The sequence below is a fragment of the Nomascus leucogenys genome, chromosome 22a (assembly GCF_006542625.1).
Source record: "Nomascus leucogenys isolate Asia chromosome 22a, Asia_NLE_v1, whole genome shotgun sequence".
Taxonomy (NCBI): Eukaryota; Metazoa; Chordata; class Mammalia; order Primates; family Hylobatidae; genus Nomascus; species Nomascus leucogenys.
Genome location: NC_044402.1, coordinates 121,630,113 through 121,653,488, shown reverse-complemented (window position 1 = coordinate 121,653,488; position 23,376 = coordinate 121,630,113).

The following is a 23,376-nucleotide window of genomic DNA, read 5'->3' as shown; positions in this document are numbered from 1 at the left end:
CCAATCTTTCAGGATGTGTAAGACACTCAAATGAGATTTATACATGTGTTTTGTCAACTTTCAGTGCTAGACCTTTAGCTCTGTTAAATTTCTGTTAGTGAATGAAATGGTATTCTACAAGAGTTTGTAGTGTGTATGGGGAGTGGATGCGGGGAGTAGGGGTGGAGACAAAGCATGAGAGAAATAGAGATTTATCAATTTGAATGTCATTTCTTTTTGGTGGATTTGTCTTTTTGGTGGATTTGTCTTATTTTTCATGTACAATTTCATCCAAAATTGTATTAATGGATTTTTTAAAACCAGGCTTTATATGTATAAGATTCATGTTTCTCTGGTTAGTATGGGTCAACTAATTTTTTCTCTATATAAGCACTTGCTGTGATAAATTTTGTTTTTTTGAGTCTCTATTTACAAATTCATTCACATTTCTACTCTCTTAAATATGTTTATTAGAGAATCATTTTAGAATATAAAAAACAGTATGTGCTAAGATAATAAGCTAGAAAATATAGAAATATAGCAAAAGAAAAATAAATCAGCCATGATCCAAAGAAAAATCACTGTGACTCCTGATTTGCTCAATTTCTCCATTTATTTTGTATTTTTAACATTTGTATGCATACATTCTATTAGAAGATGCTAATATTTAGTCTGTTATATATTTTGCAATTGTCTTCTGATTTTGTTGTCTGCTTATCTCCATCTCTTTCTTTTGGTATATGCTATTTAAAATTTTTTGTAATCAAAGAAATTGACAGTGGTTCTGATTTATTTTATTGCTTTCATGCCTATAAAGTTTTTCCTTGACCCAATGTTAGACGCATACTTACTATATTTTTTTATTTTGCTTGTGGTTTTTTTAGTTGGTTCACTGATACATTGTTCCCTAATATATGGTCCATGTATAAAGGATAAATATAATTTCAGACAGCACAGGTTCATGGTTAAATTTCCCTGAATGATACAGAGCTACATTTATCCTTTTCTAGTTTTCTTTTAAATCTTGCAGTTAAATCAAGAAGAATGTCTAAGATTAAGTTTAGTGTGTCTCTGAAACTTTTAAAAACACATGTTAATCTCCTTTAAAAAACAAACAAACGAAAGGAGGCGCTGGGCTCAAAGCCAGGTGATAGTATCAAGCTCGCATTAAGAAATATTGCTTCATGTGTGTTGAATTTATTTTTACAAGCACTCTCTATTTTTGGTAAATCCTATACGTTTTCCATTTATGCTAACGATATAAAGCTTCTTGTGAAAATGAATGTATTTAAATTTTAAAAACCCATTAATGTAAAAAAAAATAAGTGAAGAGGCATAGCAGTGATATAAAGTAGCAGAGTGACTAAATGCAACCAAGTGGCCTGGATTTCCATCCTTGTTGTGATATATTTTTGGCAAATGCCCCAGGTGTGTTACTTCATCTGGCTGAGACTCCAGGCCCTCACCTGTAAAATGGGAACAATCATGTAGCTATCATATGATTTGGTTGACGGAATTATATTATTTTCTGTAAAGCATTTCTAAAAGTACTCAATAAATAATATTATTAAGCATCATCCCTATTAGGATAAGTGAAACCTATTTTAATCCATCTGTAGTTTATTTTTGAGATTAAGGCAATCATCCTCAAACTGGCTGTGTTTCAGAATTATCAGAAGAGTTGACAAAGACCACTGAGCCCAGGCTTGTTGAAGTAGAACTGGGCCTGAACATTGACATTTTTACCAATTTCCTTCAGTGATTTTGAGGCCCACGAAAGCTTGGGAACCACTAAAAATCTATCAAAACTATTGTAAAATTTTTAGCTAATTATTACATTGTTTTCCTAGGCTGTTGCCTTTTGTTGCTGTCAGATACAGTCCTGGGAGTATAGAAAGAAGCAAATAAATATTTGTGGAAGGAATAAATGAGTGAACAAATACATAACTAAATTAGTACAGATGATTATCAAACTAAAGCCCTGTTGGAGCTTACCATTGCTAGATCTGGAATAATTCAAAGTAACCACACAGAGAAGAGCCAGTTTCAACCGTGTCTGTTAGTTACACTGAGAATGAGTTCAGTCAGGCCACCTGTTATAACATATATACACACAAATAAAGAGCTTTCTTTTGTGTCAACAATAACCATTTTGAAAATACAATAGAAAAATGCCCCCTCCCATTTTTAATGATGTTAAAAATTAAACATAATAAAATTAAACTTAAAAATCTTTTTCTCAAATCAGTATTTAAGATCATTCCAGTTAATATCCCAAAAGATCTTTCTTGAAACTTAAACTTGGCAAAGTAATCTTTAATTTCACTGGAAACAATAAATAGCCAAAGTTTCCAAGAAAATAATTTAAAAAGTAAAGTGTGAGAAAACTTTTGCCATTAGATAACAAAATATATTTTAAAGAAAATTAAATCATTTACATATAAGAACTTAATATATAATACATATGACCTTTCAAGTTCATGGGCATATGGGTTTTTAAATAAAAGATTCTTGCATTTCAATCTATTAAATATATTTAAAAAGAGAAACTAAAATGAAAAATATTTATGACATAACCCAGATATATTCCAGCTGTATTAAAATTACATTTACATCAAAGTAAAATCATAAAACTAAAGGAAAATTTGGATAAATATTTATATACTATTGAGGTAGGAAAGACCTTTCTAAACATAAATCCAAATGTATTGACATAGAGAATGATAAATAAATGTATGCCCAAAGGACAAATAAAACTAATAATATATACAAAACTAGGAAAGATATAAACACAAGGAAAATGTACATTATCACAGCCGCTCAAATCAGGCCAGAAAAAAAAAGATACCAATTTCTACTATCAAATTAGAAAATATACAATTTTGAAAATATCTGCAAGAGGATTGGCAATTGGTAAATATCAGGCACTATTTTTTATGTATAAATTGTCATAGCATTTCTGGGAAACAAGCTTGGCAAATTTTTTCAAAAATATTAAAAATATAAAAACTCACTAGTAATGTTTTAATAGGATTATAGTATAAAGGAGTTATCTAAACCATATAAAGATTTTGATAATTTATTTTTGTGAAAAAAAAGAAAAAGAAGACAAAAGAAAACTGACTAAGGAAATTATAGTACATTTTTTAATGAGATAATATAAAATATATATGATCATAAAATATAAGTGAGTAGAATATGTATGGTCAAAGGAAAGTGTTCACAATACCTTTCTAAGTGAAAACAATAGGAATGTTTTGTAAAAGGGAAAATGAGATAACATTTAAAGGACATATTTAAAATCTAAGCAGTGGTTAATTCTTATTTTTGCCTTTATTAACAAACAATGAATCATTTTAATATAAACACTGTTAGAAGATTGTAGCTTTTATAATTCATTGATGTCAATGTTTGTTTTTCTTTACATAGGCTGGCAAAACTGAACTCATACTTACTAGTCTCCTTTAATTGAATGCAATAAATTAGATGAAACTAACCCTTTGATCCAGAGTGTAAAGCTAATTTATAAGAAAACTTTAAGATATATTAGGCTTATCTCCATTGAAATACAAGTAGAGAAAGCGTATTCATCTGCTCAGGATATAACTCCAGATTTAATGGTGTAATAGTTTTAGAATGAAAACTAGACATGAATCTTGAGTTACTCTTGAGAAAGTAACATAATCTCTCTAAGCCTTAGTTTCCTCATCTACAAAACAAGGAAAATATTTGCCTGCCAATAGGAGTATCTGGAGGATTCAATGGGATTGTGTGTGTTTAAGCCTTTAAAGTGCAGTTATAAGTCAATAGTAGAATGTTAGGCCTGGAAATCACCTTAAAAGCTATTTATAACCATCCCCCAGTCAAGAGGACACTGCTAATCTTAGGAAGGTATACATACTCAAACAGGAGGTCTGAGTTTTGGTACCATACAAAAATTATCATCAAACTTGATTCAAAGGGAATCTGACCCATTATTAAAAACCCAATACCATTAGATAATTAAAGCACTGTATAAAGATAAATCAAGGAGTCATGTTTCTTCTCAAAGAAGCATACAATGTAAAAGGAATAATAAACCCTGGTGATTTAAATCCCTATAAAATTAATGCATTGTATATGAAGAATTAGCATAAAACATACTGACATTTATAGAATTGTTTCCAAAATACACTGAAGGAATTCCTTGTTAGAGAAAACAGTGGTTTGGAATCGTTTCCTCATGTGAGCCATAAAAGTCTTATACTTCGGTACTTTTATTTAGTTGCTTTAAACCACAGTTGAGTTCATGTAAATTGGAGCTCAGTTCTCAAATACTTTTAATTTCTCTATTCCCACATTGGAACCAGCTACTGAATTCTAAGACTTAAGAGAAACTTCAGTGATATAAACTGGTTTGCCACAAAAGAAAAAGCCGAGAAGGTACATATTACAAAATACATCTATTTTCTTAAGCTAAATGTCTGTGTTTAAAATGTGTACATAAACTTTGCATAAAGCTTGCACAAATTTGCAAATGTTTTTAATCAAGTCAACAGGATTGTTGTTAGGTTTATGTCAGTTTAATCAGCATTTTATTCATTGGATTTAATTGTCTACTTAAATGGTTTTCATTTTCAAATTTGAGACAAACATTAAATATAATTGCCTCTTACATCTGAGACAGAAGGATTCACCTTTTTTTCCCCAAATTGTTGTATAGGAATCATTATTTTTTATTGTGGTAAAATTCAGGTAACATAAAATTTACTGTTTCCATTATTTTAACGTGTACAATTCAGTGGCATTAAGTACACTCACAATGTTGTGTAGCCACCACTGCTATCTAGTTCCAGAACTTTTTTATTACCCCAAAAGGAAACCCTGTACCCATTTAGCAGTCACTGACCATTGTCCCCTGCCCCAGCCCATGGCAACTACTAATCTGCTTTCTTTCTCAATGGATTTGCCTATTGTGGATAAAATTTTTATTTTTATATGTGTTGGATAGCCTTTACCCTTCCAGATCAATTCTTTCCTCTTCTCCACTCTGCTCTGGACCTTGGGAGACTAATGTCCACGGACTGCACTAATGGGGTGTCCTTGCTCTCTGGCTTCTGGTTGGCATTGGTTAGTTGAAAGCCTGTAGGTGACTGGGTGCAGTGGCTCACGCCTGTAATCCCAACATTTTGGGGAGGCCGAAGCGGGCTGATTGTTTGAGTCCAGGAGTTCGAGACTAGCCTGCACAACATGGCAAAACCCCACCTCTACAAAAATATACAAAAATTAGCCAGGCATGGTGGTGCATGCTTGTAGTCCCAGCTACTTGGGAGGCTAAGGTAGGAGGATCGCTTCAGCCTGGGAGGTGGAGGATGCAGTGAGCCAAGATCAAGCCAGTGCACCCACAACCTGGGCAACAGAGTGAGACCCTATCTCAAAAATAAATAAATAAGTAAGAAAAGAAAGAAAGCCTGCAGGAATATCAGGAACAGATGTATTTATTTCTTGCATTTCTTCTCTGCCTTGCTGTGGGTTCAACTGACAATGGCTGTATTCCTTTAGCCAAGGCCAAAGCTTTCTGTTAGGCATCTCTTCTCACACACAGCTCTAGCCTCTCCAGACCCCAGTAACCCTCTATCCCTCACTTCCCTCTTCAGGCCTCTACCATGTGCTTCCTGGTGTTGCTTCCCAGTGTTAGTTGCACCTTTCCTTTTGATGTCTTGGAGCCTAGTCCCTTCATAAACAGTTCCTTCACTATGCTCTCTTCAATTGCTCCATTTGAGTGGCTGTTTCCCTGTGGAATACTGATTGATACCTGATTCTTCATCAGCATTTTAAAAAATTATTATTATTCATCTTTGAGCAGCCTTATTAAAAATGCAAGCACTTGAAAAATGGACCATTTCTCCAAGGGAATATGGAGGGTGAGAAGAAGGTAAATATGAGGAGTTGTGGTGTCTATTCAGTGAAAATTTAAATGTGAATGCAGTTTTTAGTCCAAGCCATTCTCTTTCTGTTAGGTGATTTTTGTTTTTGTTTTGGCCCTTTTGGATTTCACTTCAAATCCTGATTGGGCACCGCCTCTTCACACTGAGGCTGAGAAGGGCCAAGAACATGGCATCCTCACAATAAATGTGGTGAACAAATGAAAAATGAATACATAATCAGGAGGTATAGAAACGACAAGGAAAGTACATTCCATGACTACAAGCCCAGCAAAAGAAAGATATTTTAAATAAGAAATGCCCATAAATGTAGTTCTTTAAAAGAAATAGAACATGTGATAGATAAATTTTGGCCTGATCTATGCTTGGCCCATATCATAGAATATATTCAGTTGCTAACACATTATTATTATGCTGGCTATTCTGAACTCTCCACTCAAGTTTCAAGACTATGACCTTAGAAATTTTGTCTTTGAAATGAGGTCGAGACTCAGATTGAATTTGTAGTTATTGAAATCCCAGGCAGCATTTTGCAGTAGATGGTATGTAATCCTTCATATTTTAACCAAATTTCAACTTGAGTGCATTCAGACTGTTTGATGGGCTTGTTCTTTCACTTCAGAGACTGGGGATCCCATCAGTTTTAAGAGAATTTAGTCAACTTTGGTATTAAAAGAGCACAGCAACCTGCATTTTGAGTATATTATTAGCTTGGAAATGTCCCTGTGTTCCCTTTTTACTTTATTTTGATCTTTTGATTTTTGAAAAAGAAAGTAAGGATGCCAAACACTTTACGTATTAGCCAATGAATAGAAAAAATCTTGTAAGAGAATTTTGTGTAAGGCATAGCACCTTATAATCACCCCATAAAAATAAGAAATATTTACAAATGCCAGGTTTTCATTGGTGCAATAAATGTGGCAGTGACCTAAACAAGTTATTCAGCACAACCTCTATGGTAATATATGTGTAAGGATCTTAACAAGCTTTGTTTTTCAATTTTGATATGAATATGAGCTTTACAGAATTATTGAAAGGGAGAACCAACAAAACTGCAGTGGCTTTCAACTGAGCTTGATTGTAAACCATCTTGTTTTTTGGTTTACACTCAAGAATCACAGCAAACTTTACTGCTTCACAAAGACTTCTCAATGAGCTTTTTCCCAAGGCATGTTTTATAAACCCTAATATCATAAATCTGTAGAAATGACAGCTGTTTATCCTCTCCAGACTGAGAGGGAAAAGATAAAATATAAAGAGGAACACAGTTTATCCCAATATCAAGAGAAATTTATGACATTTTGTCAGCAAAAGAACATCAGTGGATTCTGACACTAACAAGTTTCTGTCCTATAGCCTTTACCCTATAAAAACTAACATATTGAGAAGATTAAATAAAAACCAAGTTAATGATGATGTCATTAATCAATTTATGCTGAAACACTGTCTCATGTAAAAGTAGGTTGCATTAATAATCCAGTGTAAAATAAAATCAATTCTTAGGACACCGACTTAACACCTTAAAAATGTAGACCTAGTTTTTTAATAACTTTTTATGTCCTTAGAAGGAAGGATTTTATAGCACTGAAGTATTACTTTACTAAGAAGTACTTTCTTTAAGGATATCTAGCCTGTGGATCATTTGAATGTTTGTTTGTTTTGAATATTTTAGGAGTTTTGAATTATTCATGACACTTGTCTTCTCTATCCATGTCAAACACCTCCAAAGTTATGAAAAATATTAGGAAAAGTAAAGAATTTTAAACTGTGTTCTAATTCAAAAGACCAGCTTAAAATTATATTAAGCTAAGTGCTTTCTTTTAGTAGTGAATTAAATAAATTATATGCATATAGCAGATTAATCCTTCATTAAATTGTCAGTGGCATTAGGAATGGAATAAAGCCTGAGAATGAACAAATATAAATGCTAGTCCCCAGATAGAGGAAAACCAAAGAGTTTATCCAACATAAACAAATGAGCAACGCATTATTGGAACCGTTGGATTCTATCTGTGTGTGTGTGTGTGTGTGTGTGTGTGTGTGTGTGTGTGTGTGTGTTGATAAACTGCAACAAATCTACCGACAGAAGAGAAGGGATATTGGCTTCATTTCTCTGCAATGTTCTGCAAATGCAAACACAAGAAGTAGTTTTAAGTGCTCAAGATAATAAAGTTAATTGATAGCATTTGGTACTGCTCCTTCCATTAATTATCACCTTTATCTAAATCTCTCTTAAATGTCATTAAAATTTATGTCTCTACATTGAGACTCCAAGGAAAGTTCTACAGTAAAGTAATCCCAACTTGACTTCATGACTTGAGGTCTTTCCTGAAATAAAAAGATGATTTGACAACAAGGGAGAAGGAAGGAGTGGGAGAGGAGAGGAGAAGGGAAGAGTAAAAGGAGTAAAGGGCATCATCAAAGTTAGGAGGGCAGGTGGGGAATTGGTTGACATAGCAGAGTAGAAGAGAGAAGAGGAGGTAAGAACTTACACAAACATTTTTTTTTAAATACTCTCACGTGATTAATGTTACTTCTCGATTAAAACAAAGCCTACTGTACTATGTTGAAATCCAATGCTCATCATGCAATTCTTATAATTGAACTAATTTTGACTTTTAAACAGAGCTCACATTGATAACAATGAGACTCTTGTATTTGGATCAGTATTGAAGGAAAACAGGGGAACAAAGTTATAGGTGTTTTTACCTTTCTCACTATATAATTGTCTCTATCATTTGAATAAACATGATAATGAAAATCAAAAGTAAAGCTACCATCTCTTCTAATTGTATATATAGAAATCATTGTCAGTATAGCTTTCTCCAAGTCCACCAGCCTAGTTTTAAAGTATGCAAGGCCCCCAAACAAACTGTAAGTTTTCTCTCTGCTATTCTTCTTTCATAGGAAGAACCTCATCCTACAACTCCCTCTCCTCCTTTTGAATGGTTTCTCAATTACTTCGGGTCAGTTTGGGCAGTGCTTTATCCTGACCTAAAGTTTTCTCAAGATCTTTCCAGGCCAGGCACGGTGGCTCATGCCTGTAATCCCAGCACTTTGGGAGGCTGAGGCGGGTGGATCATCTGATGTCAGGAGTTCGAGACCAGCCTGACCAATGTGTTGAAACCCTGTCTCTACTAAAATTACAAAAATTAGCCAGGCATGGTGGCGTGTGCCTGTAGTCTCAGCTACTCGAGAGGCTGAGGCAGGAGAATTGCTTGAACCCAGGAGGTGGAGGTTGCAGTGAGCTGAGATCGCACTACTGCACTCCAGCCTGGGTGACAGAGCAAGACTCTGTCTCAAAAAAAAGAAAAAAAAATCTTTCCAAAATAAAGAAGAATTAGAAATTTATGTAAAGAATATTGTTTATGATTTATCTTGTTTTATATTTAGTTAACCTCAAATGTCATTTTCCTCTATAACCAAACCAGGAAATATTGTTCTTAATATCATCTTTGGGATAAGCTTCTATTCAATAAACAGTGACTGGGCCTTTATGTAACATTCTATGGCAGATTCTCTGAGCAATCTCAAAATGAGGAAGATGGATTATGTGACTTCAAGCAGCTTTCAATCTACAGACAGAGGCAGAAAGCATATACCAACTCAACTTAAAAATGTAGAAGAGTAAGAAGGAACGATTGATCCCACATACGATGATGACGATCAAAACACAGTGGCTCATGCTTGTAATCGCAGCACTTTGGGAAGCTACGTTGGGAGGATTGCTTGAGCCCAGGAGTTTGAGACCAACCTGAACAACATAGTGAGACCCTGTCTCTGCAAAAAATAATTTTAAAAAATTATCTGGGTGTGATAACACATACCTGTGACCCCAGCTACTCAGAAGGCTGAGGTGAGAAGATTGCCTGAGCCCAAGAGGGCCAGGCTACAGTGAGCTGTGATCTTGCCGCTGCACTCCAGCCTGGGCGACAGAGTGAGACCCTATCTCAAGGAAAAATAAATAAATAAAACAGCATGAAAGTGGGTCAAGTGGGTCATGAAAGTTATCTTGGATTTCAATCATTAAGTACATTCTTGCACACATGGAGGATGCCTTGGGTCTTATGCTATTTCTTGTAGATGACAAAGGCCATATTCATCACAAATCTTTAGCAGTTCTGAGGCTTTTCATCACCATTCCTATTCTCTGTTACGCAAGTTAGAAGCTTCTGGCTGATTCAGTGACTTAATCAGCCAGATGCATTTTGTTTTCTGAAAATCGTGGTTGTTCAAAATGGAAAAATTGACTGAGCACCTTGGAATATATTTCCAGGATGACTGGCTGGGATAAGTCATCATGATTAAAATGCATTTTTTCAAGTGCAGAGTTTGACCTTTATATTGCCCAAAGTGAATAAAAATGGATCAAATTTCAAAAATATACAAAACTCATTCAAATGTTGACCTAATTTCCCTTCTGATATTTGGCCCTGTCTGGCAAAGGTGAGGTTTACAGAGAAGAGTTCTGAGGTGCCCTTGGGGTATAATATCTGCATTTGTTTTTACAGGAGAGTAAAAGTTCAGGTAAATGACACTCGATTCATATTCATTATCATTCATTTTCCGTTTTGAAGCTCATTAGCTATAATGATAAATCGAAGGAAATGACTGAATTGAAAATGTCCTCATTTTATTCAATTATCCTCAGTAACATTCTTTTTACTTTAGAAAAAAGAGTCACCATCTCTACTTTTAGTACCGACTCAAAACAGCTATTTGGGAATTCAATCTACTGCTGAGTGATTGGCTTGTGAACATGTCATGCTAACAATTGCAGTGACTCAGCCATGCTTGAAATATACTGGAGCCTTGACTATCAAGATATGGTGGTGGACCAGTAGCAACGGTATCACTTGGGAGCTTGACAGAAATGCAGCATCTCAGGCCCCAGCCCAGGCTTCTTGACTCAGAATCTGTATATTAACAAGAACCCCAGGTGATTTGTATGCACACTAAACTCTGAGAGGCCCTGCACAAGAGTTTGACTTAAAGGGAAAATAATAAAGAAAAGTACCACATCCTGCAGAAATGTAGGGCTAGTGTTGAAGAGAAACAGTCCCACAAATGATTAAGGATGCAGAGAGGTTTTTGCCTCTGCATTGTTTTGCCTTGGTATTTAAACAGGGTGATTTGATCAGCAATCACTTCCCTAAGGAAAAGAAGCATCGTTTCTTTTTCCTCCACCGAGATCTTTATGGTTCTGTGTCACTGTTTTTGATAGGCCTGGGGCCTGCAGTTTGTCTCTGAGACAAAGAAGAATAGCTTGCTGCTGACACGAACAAGAGAGTAGGACTCGATAATTCAACTGCCGCCTGCCAATTCATCCTCCTTTTAAACTCAATTCTGAAGAATCTCCAGAGCCTGGCCATCTCCCACCTGGCCCACTGTGGTCATTCAAAGGACTCAGCTGTGATGAAAGTTGCTGATAGGACTGATGGGGCTGATTGGAGCAGACAGGACAGTGGGGAGGAGCAGAGCCCTGCAATTGTTGGCAGTTTCCCTCTGCTTACCATTAAGGGTTCTTCTAATCCATCAACAGTTCTTTTTGAACTTTGGCACACAGACCCATCCCAAGCCAGAGTAGTTAGTATCTCCAGATCTCCATACTCTACTATGCTTTGAGCAATAGGGTTAACTTGTGAACTCATCCACTTTTATTTGAGAGAAATCAAAGTTCTACACAGATGTGAGTAAGAGAAGAAGAAAGAAACTTTCTCTCGGTGTGTGCTTCCTGAACCTTCATAAACTCTGGGGGAAAAGCATGAGATTCCAGGTACCTTTGAAGATACTCAGGGGAACTTAGCCAGTGAACCAGATGTTAGGGTGATATTTATTAAAGGCAGTTCCTTCACAGATGAGTTTGAGTCTTTTATCTTCTGTTGCACTCATCTTACCCGTGTATATAGCCATGTGTCTGTGTGTGACTGGATAGGATGTTATTGAAAGGTTATGTTTCCATAACTGCCATGATCATTCATGTGGCCTGTGGCTCCTGTGGACCCAGAAAGTTGTCTCTCATGAAAACATCTCACTGAATAAAAACAAGCATATGGGCTGGTCACAAGCAAAGAACTCATCTGTGTACAGATAGTATGTAAATTTGTCTCTTCTTTGAAGGTGTCCAGCAGAAACGTGTGAGCGTTAGAGGCTGGCATTCTAGCATTGATCTCTATGAGATCTCGGGGCTGGTATTTTGCTTCTCTGGACTTTGTTCTATTATTCGTAAACAATGAGTTTCAAATTAGTGTCCTACAGAACATTGTTCCTAGGAAATTAAGTATAGAAGAGACAGGAGTGTGCACAATGACTAAATGCATGAAACACTAGATTTCACACAGGTACGTGGGCTGCTTTCCCTTGAAACAACTCACTGTTCTCAGTGTCCATTATGTGTTAGTGTAGAAAGTGAATATCTAGAGGAGATATAGCATGCTTAGCATCCCCAAATGCTTGACTGAGACGCCCTCTTCCTAGGGTACTATTTATATCCCCTGATGCATGCTGGGAAATGCTATTGTGGATAATCTCCAAGACATGTGATAGGGCTGATGTTTGATGATTCTGTGATCTTGGGGACAGCCCATGTTCCTCCTTTATTTCTTTCTGGACAGGACTGTCCAAACAGTTTAAATAGTAAGGAAGTAGTTAATATTTTGGGCCACTGCACAGCTGGTCTCCTTTGCCTCCCTGTGTATTTAGGTAAAAGCAATTTTCTCACAGTTAAAAGTCAACTTTGAATGCAAAATAGGTTGGATAATATATTGACCTAATGGAAGAAAGCTGCTTTTTCATTATGATTCACTCCAAAGTAAGGTTTGTATAAATTTACACCAGAGATTTAAAATGAAATTATTTGCTTGAAAAGAGAACAAAATGCCCCTCTATTACCAGTTAGTCGGTATAAAATCTTTCTGGGGCTCCCCTCTCAAGACTCAATCTTATATCCTTCTTTTCCCTAAACAAATGATACAGTTGTTATAGCCATTAAGTGGGATTATTTTACTGGGAAAATATTAAAACCGGAAAACTGTGTGCTTATGGTGTTTGTACTGAAGCTTTGTAAATGAAGGTTAATACACATACACACAAATAGAGCAGGTCAGAACTCCCGTGCTGGTCAGTAGTGGGATGGTGCCTGTGAATAGCCACTGGATTCCAGCCCGGACAACACAGCAATCCCCCCCGCCACCCCCAAAATATAAAGTAAATATGTTCTGCTAAAATGAATCATAATGGTATATTATTTTAAATTTTGAAGAATTATGAGATCCAAAGAATGCTAGGTTAAAAGAATAACAGACAAAGTTTCCAATTTCTTGTGGCTTCTAAGAACTGGACTAGAATTAAAAGGTAATAATTTCCTAATTCTGTTTTAACAGATGATGATGTGAATGTGTTTAGATTATCATTTTTAGAGGGATTTCTCAAACTGCAAACTTATTGGCATATTTTCTTTTTCTCCTTTTCAAAAATTGGTAAACTTTTCTCTGTTTAAAATGACACATCCAGTTCCTGTCTACTTTGGGGGAAAGCTGTTAAATTATTTAACTTCAAAATGAGCTATATTCCAGCCTTTATATGGGTGGTTCCTGGAATCAGTCTAATTTTGAGCACTCATTCCTGGCTAGAGCTTATTATTACTAGAAGAATGCGTGCTGACAGGCAGAGACAAAAAGGTCACAGGGAAGGTCACTTTTAAACAGAAATGTGATTTATATGCTATAAAGCACTCCATTATTATTAGATAGGAATGGAAGTTCAGGGAAAGAATATGGAACTTGAAAAGTCTCTTATTTCTGCAAGTTCAGACAGATTTTAGGGAGAAATTGTGCCATGAATTTCTATTTCACCATGAATGAGACTGCATAGGCACAGTGCAGACAAAATTAGAGCCAGATATAGAAGCCAAAGTAATTTTATGTTTTAGGTTAAACTAGCTAAAATATTTGATTTTGTAAGAGTAGAGCAATGTTGCATTTATACACATAAAAATGATTTTTTTTCTTAAATTGCTCACCATTTGTTTGGAAATGCAGTCTGTTAATAAACCACTGCCTTTGCAGTGGTAAATGCCTTTGTGTGTTTTTGTATTGTTTTATTTTTCTGTTTGGAGAGAGAGAGAGAGAAAGAGAAGAGGAGCCTTAAGTATAGCTTAGAATCAAATATAGTTGAGAATATGATAGATTTTCAGGAGTCAAACCCAGCTTTAGAGTTATATACCAAACACTAAAAAACAAAAGAAGGCTAATAAATTAAGATGACATCACAAACCACAAAATCGGCCCTGCTCCTTTACTGTAGTTAAAGATGCCGGTCACGTTGGCATGGGCAAGAGCGTTTTCTTGCCTGGAGCAGTGTCCCAAGTTCTACAGTTCATCCATCTGCAACCTGTTGACTGTGTTTCACATTGGTGATGAATTATACTCCATTTCCTCAGTCTAATCCTTTTCATTTATTTATATTTTATGGAGGAAACATAAAAGACTCCTTAGAAAAATCCAACTGTTTTTGATAAACCTTGTCATGTGCAAATAATGGAGCCTTGTCAAGGCCAAGCTTTTCTGGAAATTTATACCTTCTAATAATAATTAAAAGGAAAAAAGAAAATCAGAAACAAATAAGAAATATATTGAATTGGACTCAAAGCATGTTTGTGGCTTTGAATCAGTGACAATAAAGCATTTTCTATCAAAAAGTGTTTAAACATGGCAGTGTAACTAACATCCGTGTTCAGCTTGAATTTTGGATTTTTCAAGTAGTAAAACCATGACTTCAATTTTTAAGCCCAAGGAAGAAAGAAAGCATTTAGTTCTCAGAAAAGCATTATAGTAACAGTCTGGCTAAGGAACAATGAGAAAGTGCTGGACAGCAAGATGAACTGTTGCCCGATAAAGGACCTTCAAATAAGCTCGGAAAAGATTCTCAGCAAGAGGTTTTTAATTATTTCTACAGAAGTTAAATTTATATAAAGAAAGATATACACTTTGGCTATTCATGGAACATACATATCTGGGTTTTGATTCTCTAAGTATTTTTTTCCCATTTTAACCAACTGGTATCCCACCAAACAACTTTAAAAAGATTAATAATAATGTCTATACATTCTTGAAGGGAAAAAATGATAAGTTTTATGTTGATTTCTCTTTTGCTTCTTTGCATATTTCTATTATAGAAACTTCAGCTAAGTATTAATGGTTCTATTAATTTGCTTTGAAATCCTAATGGAATATATTCCCCATTTTTACCTTTTTTTTCTCAATAATATACAGCTACTATTCATAGCAGTACTTTTCAACCTGGCTGTCTAGTATGATACAATTGTCCAGGGAGCTTCTAAAAATACTGATGCTTGGCCTCACTTCACAGCAGCTGAAACCAATGTCTGAAAAGGCAACCCTGGGCATCTGTGTTTTCAAAGTTCCTCAGGTGATTCTTAATTAGAGGTTCTCTCCCATTTCTTTATGAGATTAGATCACAATTCTCTTTGAGTCAAATATTACTATGGGTTCCAAAAGTTTACACTCATTTAAATGCCCAGGATTCCACCACTTTTGATCCTTAAAGGGAGTGGGGGCATGATCGGGGATGGAAATTCAGAATCCTGGGTTCAAATCCAGACTTGGCTATTCTTCTAAAATATGATATTGATCTTTCCTATAAGAGAGACTTAATAATAACTTTCTTAGAGGGCTGTGGGGAAGATTGAGATAATTTAAGAATGTGTGGAGTCCTACAGATGAATCCAGAGTGCATCTCTACTGTAGTGTAAATGGATTTGTCAGGAGGGAATCTAAACCACCATGGTAGTGAAGGGTGATACCTGTGTTTTCTGTTGAAATGGTCTTTGTGGGGTAAACTCAGAAGTGAATGGAGGAACAGCTCTGTGACCAAAGGGAAACATTATCAATTACAGTCTTGTGCTGCATAACAACATTTTGGCCAACAATAGACTGCACATACAACAGTGATTCTAGAAGATTATAATACCACTTTTTTACTGTGCCTTTTCTATGTTTAGATACACAAATGCTTAACGATTGCAGTATTCAGTGCATTAACATGCTGTACAGGTTTGTAGCGTAGGAGCAAGAAGCTCTACTATCTAGGTTTGTGTAAGTACATTTTGTGATGTTTGCACAATGACAAAATCACCTAAGGATGCATTTCTCAGAATATATCCCCATCATTAAGCAACACATAAGTGTATTGGAAAACGAGAGAGCCTCTGAGACACACTTCGTACATCAAAAAAGAGAGTCATCAAGGTCATGATGACTGAAATCCCCATGACTTGGAAGATGCTTCCATATGGAAATCATGAGGTCTGCAAGGGTAAATACAGGCAGTCACCTCACTCCCCACCCCAGATCTTCTTTCTTTGTCGAGGAAATCAGAAGAGAGAGATTTTTAACAAAGATTGCTGTGCTTTTGTGGGAGAGAAGAGTAAGAGAAATCAGGTACTCACAGCTATTATTGGGACCCTCTGGTACACTCCAGCTGGTGTGTTCTACATTGAATTACTCATGTTAAACACCTGGTGGATTGCTGCCATCTCTAGATATTCCAGAAATGTTGGTTCTCTTCCATTCCCCACTATCTAATCTTCTCTTTTATTATCTCATTTTTATATCAGTATCAGCTATCCTCATCTCTTGAAGCCTTCTTTGTATTTTCTTTATAATCTAGAACTTCCATGTAGTTGATTGCTCAATACATTTCCATTGATTGGCTTTTAGTTTGCTAAGGCTGTGTTAAAAAAAAGTACCTTAGATGGAGTGGCTTAAATAATAAAAGATTATTTTCTCACAGTACTGGAGGCTAGAAGTCTCAGGTGAAAGTGTCAACAGGGTTGGTTCCTTCTGAGAGCTTTGAGAGAAAGATCTGTTCCATTTTTCTGTCCTTGGCTAGTAGATGGTCATCTCCTGTCTGTGCCTGTGTCCAAATGTCTTTTTCTTATCACAAGGATACCAGTCATATTGAATATTGGCTCTCCATAGTGATCTCATTTTAATTTAGTTACCCCTATAAAGACTTATGTTTAAAGATGGTCACATTCTGAGATAATGGGGGTTAGGACTTCAACATATGAATTTGGTGGGGTGAACACAATTTGGCCCATAACATTGACTAAATGATGGATGAATAAATATATGTTCAATAGAGAAAGAAAAAATTAATGTGTACAAACCATTTTTGTACAGTCAGCAAAAATAGAGGCTTTAAAAATATTTACATGCAAACAAAATCTCCTAAACAAAAACAAAAGCAAATAACAACCACTACCACCAAGACTTGTAAAATAAAACTTCTGTTTCAGAAGAAACCTATTTATTTATTTACCACAAGACAGGGTCTTGCTACATTGCCCAGTCTGGAGTGCAGTGGTATGATCGTAGTTCACTGGAGTCTCGAACTCCTGAGCTCAAGTGGTCCTCCCACCTCAGCCTCCTGAGTAGCTGGAATTGCAGGCATACACCACCACACCTGGCTAATATTTTTATTTTTTGCAGTTACAGGGTCTCACTATATTGCCCAAGCTGGTCTCCAACTCCCGGTCTCAAGCAATCCTCACACCTCAGCCTCCCAAAGTGTTGGAATTGCAGGTGTGAGTCACTGTGCCTGGCCAGAAACCTATTTACTAACTTTTGTTTTTAGAACTTCCAAAAGTATCTCTATGAAGCCAGCATATTCAGGAACACTGTTTTATACAAAGATATATGTGTGTGTGTGTGTGTGTGTGTGTATATATATATATATATTTTTTACCTGTAGTGAAAACAGAATTGGAGGACCAAAAACAAATGTTGTGGATTGTTTTCCTCTTTTCTCAAATAATTTTCAACTGGGTCCCTTAGCAATGATACACATATTTGAGGACAAGGATAATGCCTTTTGAAATGTTTAATCTCAGACATCTTCTGCCTAATCACTTTGGCTACAGGTGACTTCACATTAAACTAGGTTTTTTTGGGAGGAAAAATGAATCCCAAGAGGAGCACAGTAGCCTCTATAGGAATTATTTTTGGGTACTAGACTGTGGGTAGCTTGTGTCCAGAAGTGGCTGAGAACAGGTTAAATGACCTTAAATTTACATCCAAGGGAGAATATCATGCAAACCAAAATAGCAATGTCTGCTAGGCAGATCAAGAAGGACAATTCTCCACCAATCCTATTAATTTTCAAAGTGCGTGAGAACTCGGTAGGTTGTTCTTAATGTATTAGCAAAAATACGGAATCTGGCCATATCTGATCCCGCCAGCTGCGGATGGTGAGGTCAAAGACATGAAAATAAGCCACGAAAAACACTTTTTCTCTAGAGTTGTACCTATTATAGAAGACAGTAGCACAGATAGTGTAGTATATTTTGATATTAGTGACATTATATCTGAATCACTGGCTAGTATACACACTGTAAGTAGAAAACCTTTCAAGGTTTCATGGAGGAGCTAGAAATGAACAAAATCATGAAATTTCTAAAAGGTGTCACTAACCGTATGTGATTATTCTCCAGATTGGACTATGTAAAATTTTAGCAATGTGTATGTATACCAGTCCTGTCTTATAAGCACATTTATCAAGTAAACATTTTCTGTGCACCAGGAAAATTAAATAATCTGTTATTCCTCCAGCTCATTAAATTGCTTTATACTTACATTTTTATCACATTTCTTCATTTTTTTCCATGTAATTATACATGGAAAAAATTTATTTTTGTCTTAGTTCCTTATTTTTCAATGTAATTATACTGTTAGACTGTGAAATTTATAGCAACAACACCTAGATTGACGTTTTCAGAGACAAAACTAGTTATTGGTACAATCAAAACTAACTTTTATTAGAGATCCATCAAAATGATCTTTTAAAATGTTAGCCATAATCATTTCAAAGTAATTTTAAGTCCTAATTTTAGTTTTCATTTTAGCCATATGCATAGCTCTGAATATAGATAAGCAGTAGCTGATCAGTAGCATTAGGACCAAAAGTTACTACAATTGAAGAATATGTTTTAAAATAATGATGACAGTATCTCCAAATTAGATATAAATCATTCTGAAGTATCTGAATTTAAGCTTGATTTAGTAGGAAGCGGGGGCAAAATGAAATTAACCACTGTTTCTAAAATGTATTTAAAGAGAGAAATTTTTAAATTGTATTAAATCTTCTAAAATTATAAAGCTCAAATTTTTTTACATCTATGACACATCATTTTTACCAGAAACTGCCCCATATATCCCTCCATAGTTCAAAAGTCTTCCATTTTCCATTCTTTGACCTTCAATCATAAAAATGCATTCTACTCATGCTTACTCACATATACTTCTATTAAATGCATGCCCCACTGCCTCCACACACTGCTTAGTCTCTGATTTTGAAACCTGAGCATCTTTCAGTTCATTTACATTTAGAAAATCTTAATTAACATAATAACTGGAAAACATAATCCCAGCAACTTCCAGTGAAATAGAAGACCTAACAGGGAACAGAGGCACATGTTAAATACCAGAAAGGCTTGAAAAGAGAAGACTTTTACTAGTCATCTGGGGAAAAATTCAAGAGGCGTTTTGAGATTTGGAGACATGTATTCTCCTTTCAGATACCTTAACTCTTAAAGAATGTAGGCTTTAGACTTAGGCATGAGTATCACGCAAGTGCCTCCAGATGAGCTAATCTCCAACCAGGTGAAGTTCTCACCTGGCAATTTAGAAACTGGGATCTGAACAGCTAAATAATCAAATAGATCTGCAAACCTTGCGGTGAACCCTAGCCAACTCTTAGATGCACTTTCAGCAAACCTGGGCTGAGTTTGGAGAAACTCAAAGCAATTTTATGGTCACAGATGGAAACCAGTCCCAACTTAGCAGTTTAAATGAATCTGAAAGTCAAGGGCCATCTCAAGGGCTCTGAACCCAAGCAAACCAAAACAATGTAATGATTCCCAGGGAGCAATGGAAGTCCTCAATGCATTGTCTTGGCAGAAGCTAAACACAGATTTGTTTTATATTATTCAAAAGTGGTAAGTGAGAAAATTAAGAAACATTTCTTAAATAGTTTGTCTGGAAGGTCTGTATTATTCAGAGGCAAAATGAATGGACTTTCAAGCATTTCTCCCTTTACATAAGTGAGTTTCTAAGAAAATGAGACTTTTTAGCCAACTACAACAGTTATATTAAGAGATTAACAATTAAACAGACTGAAATGACTCTTTCTAAACTTCTCAAACTATTACAAGGATAGGGCTGAAGGACAGAAGTTGTCTATAACCTTTGTCTCAGGAATAGAGTTTCAGGGCTGATTTATTCTATCTATAGCCCTTGACATCTGATTTGAATTCCATTTCAAGTGTTCTGGTTGACCACCAGGTTCCACATAATATCAGGTCAACACCTTGCATATTTGGTGTAACTGGACGTTCTTATTGTGAGAACATCTGCAATACAGACAACTAGAAAAAAAATACCTTGACTTCTGAAAACATGCTCTTGGATTCTTCCTAAGGACGTTAATAAACATATGACGTTAATGCCAATAGTTCATAAGAGAGGGCTGTGTGTGTGTGTGTGTGTGTGTGTGGTGTGTGTGTGTGTGTGTTTATCTAAATGTCTTTCAGTAAAGGGATTGCAGTTTGAAAAAGAGTTTTTTTTTTTTTTTTGAGACGGAGTCTCACTCTGTTGCCCAGGCTAGAGTGCAGTGGTGTGATCTCGGCTCACTGCAAGCTCTGCCCCCTGGGTTCACATCATTCTTCTGCCTCAGCCTCCCAAGTAGCTGAGACTACAGGTGCCCGCCACCATGCCTGGGTAATTTTTTGTATTTATAGTAAAGATAGGGTTTCACCGTGTTAGCCAGGATGGTCTTGATCTCCTGACCTCGTGATCCACCCACCTCAGCCTCCCTAAGTGCTGGGATTACAGGCGTGAGCCACCGTGTGCCCGGCCGGAAAAGAATTTTTATAACTTGACCAGCTTTTAATTCCTCAAGAAAGTCAATTAATTTTTTTATCCTAATTACTCCTGGTTTCAAAATTTATTAAAGATCAAAGTATTCCAATTTGTCTATAGAAGGGAGATAAGAGTTATAATGACCACTATGTACTAGAAACTAGATATTCTCATTTGACATCTATTTCATAGACCTTTTTTTGAGAAGTAAATAAGAAAAATATCCAGTTCCCACTATATACTGAAGGTTCAGTGATTGTTAACTTTCCTCATATTCACTACCACCATCATCATCATCATCATCATCATCATCATCATCATCATCATTTTTGTCATCATTTCTCTTCTATCAGGGCTCATTACCATGCCCTCAGCTGCCTTCTGCAAAAAAGAGATACAGGCAGAGTAAGGTTTTCATGCCTCTATCTCCCATTCCTCATCCTTGACCTCACTTCAGAAGCATCATTTCCAACCCCACCCACTGAGTGTTCTTAAGTATTCTCATGTTCTTTCTACCAACTTTTCTAGGAAAATTCTTCAGGTAGCCTTTAATCTGTACATGCCAATCTTTTCTTTAGGGAAAATGGCTACTTCCCTTTAGCTATTCTGTGAAATATCAAATAAGTCATTTAATATAAACCTTGCTGCATATTAGAAATACTTTGATAAATTAGGACAAAACCAAATAAAAATCCTAAATCTTAGGCTCTAATTAGACCAGTGAAATCATAATCTCCGAGCCTGGGATCCTGAAATTCCTTTTTAAAGCCTTTCTCACATTCCTTTACAAACCCTGTGATTCTAAAATATAGGCAGAGCTTAAAGCTATTGCTTCATATAAACCAACATGCTTCTACCTACATTACAGACATCCAGAGATTCCCAAGAATTGAATGTTCACTCATTCACTCAAAGATTGCTTTGTCACAGTATATTTTCCTACAGTGGCCTTTGGAGAGAATGCTGATGTTTGACAAGCATCATATATTTTTATATCAAGTTCCTATAGACACCTACCCCCTAAAGATAAGTATCTCCTAGTGCAGAATTTTCTAAATTTTGTCTTGAAGAATACTCTTCCATGAATACATATATATTTCCTCCTTTTACCTTCCAAACCATCCTAGGTCAAGTAAATTTACAAAATGCTATTTTCCCTCTTGATTTTTTCTGTTTTGGTTTTTTGTTTTTTAAGCTGGCTTTACTAAGCACTTACCAGGTGCCAAGCATTGCGCTAAGCTCTTGCACTCATTATTTTACATATTTCTCATGACTTAATGAGGCTGGGAATGATAATTACATAACTTTTATAGACAAGGAAACTGAAGAACACAGAGGATCAACACTCCTTGTGTGTGGCCAAACTAACATCTGAACTTCAGCTTTCCTAGTCCAGGGTGTGTGTTTGTAGGCCTCTATGCATATTATCCTATTTGAGGCTCCAGAAAGTAGTGCAGTAAAGAAAGTTGGTTAACATTATTCAAGCCCCTATTTCCTAAAGATATGCAAGCAATTTATTTTATTGTGTTTGCCACTGAGACAAACCTGTTAACCTCTTGAAAGGCGGTGTTCCTTAAAAGGGAATATTTTGAGGATTCCTGCCCTAAAGCATGGCTGTTGTTTCTTTGTATTTCCATGTCCCCATCCTTGGTGATACCTTGCATGTACTATGGTGTCTTTAGGCTGAAGATTCAAAAACATGGCAGATTCATGTTTCTGAGTTTTCAGAAAGCTGCAGTCAGGCCCTTCTCTCCCTATGGTACAGAATGAGTTTCACATTCCCTGCTCTGATCGCCAACGGACTGTGGCCTGCTTGCTCCTTGTGGCTATCCCAGCTCACAACCTCACACTTGCACCATCTTGATGCCTTCTTTGTATATTCCAGTTGCTTTTGTTCATGCAGAGAATAAAATAAATAGCTAAAACATGACCGAAAGTGTGATTAAAACTACTTCTGACCCCATCCCCAATTCTGTAACTAGTTTGATGCAGATTTTTCTGCTTTCAGCAGATTAGTTTGGCTGAATTAGTTGGATGCAGATGTAGTCTGCTTGGTCTGCAAGCAAAGGAGATGGAGAAATTCGCACTGAGAACCATTCCTAAAAATGGTGACACCATACGCACAGAAGCCAGCTCAACCGGATTCCAATCTCAATGCTACAAGTGGGTGAAATCCACATCTGAAATGATTCTCAAGCACACCCTCTCCTCCTTTACCACAATCACTGTAAAGTAACAACTCTCATCATTGCTTGCCCACATGATTACAAAACTTCGTAATTGTTCTCCTCACTTCTGATGCCTTCTCCATCTATTTATTCTCAACAGCTTGATTAGTGGTTCTCACAGTTTGGTATGCATACAAATCATTTGAGGAATGTGTTGAAAATGCAGATTCCCAATCCCGTCCTCAGTTCCGTTCATTAGGTCCAGGGTGGAAGCCAGCCATCTGAACCATGTGTATTTTAACAGTCATTCACCTTTGTGCAGGTGGCTCGAGTGCTTTGAGAATTTGCTCCAGGCTGTTCTCTAAA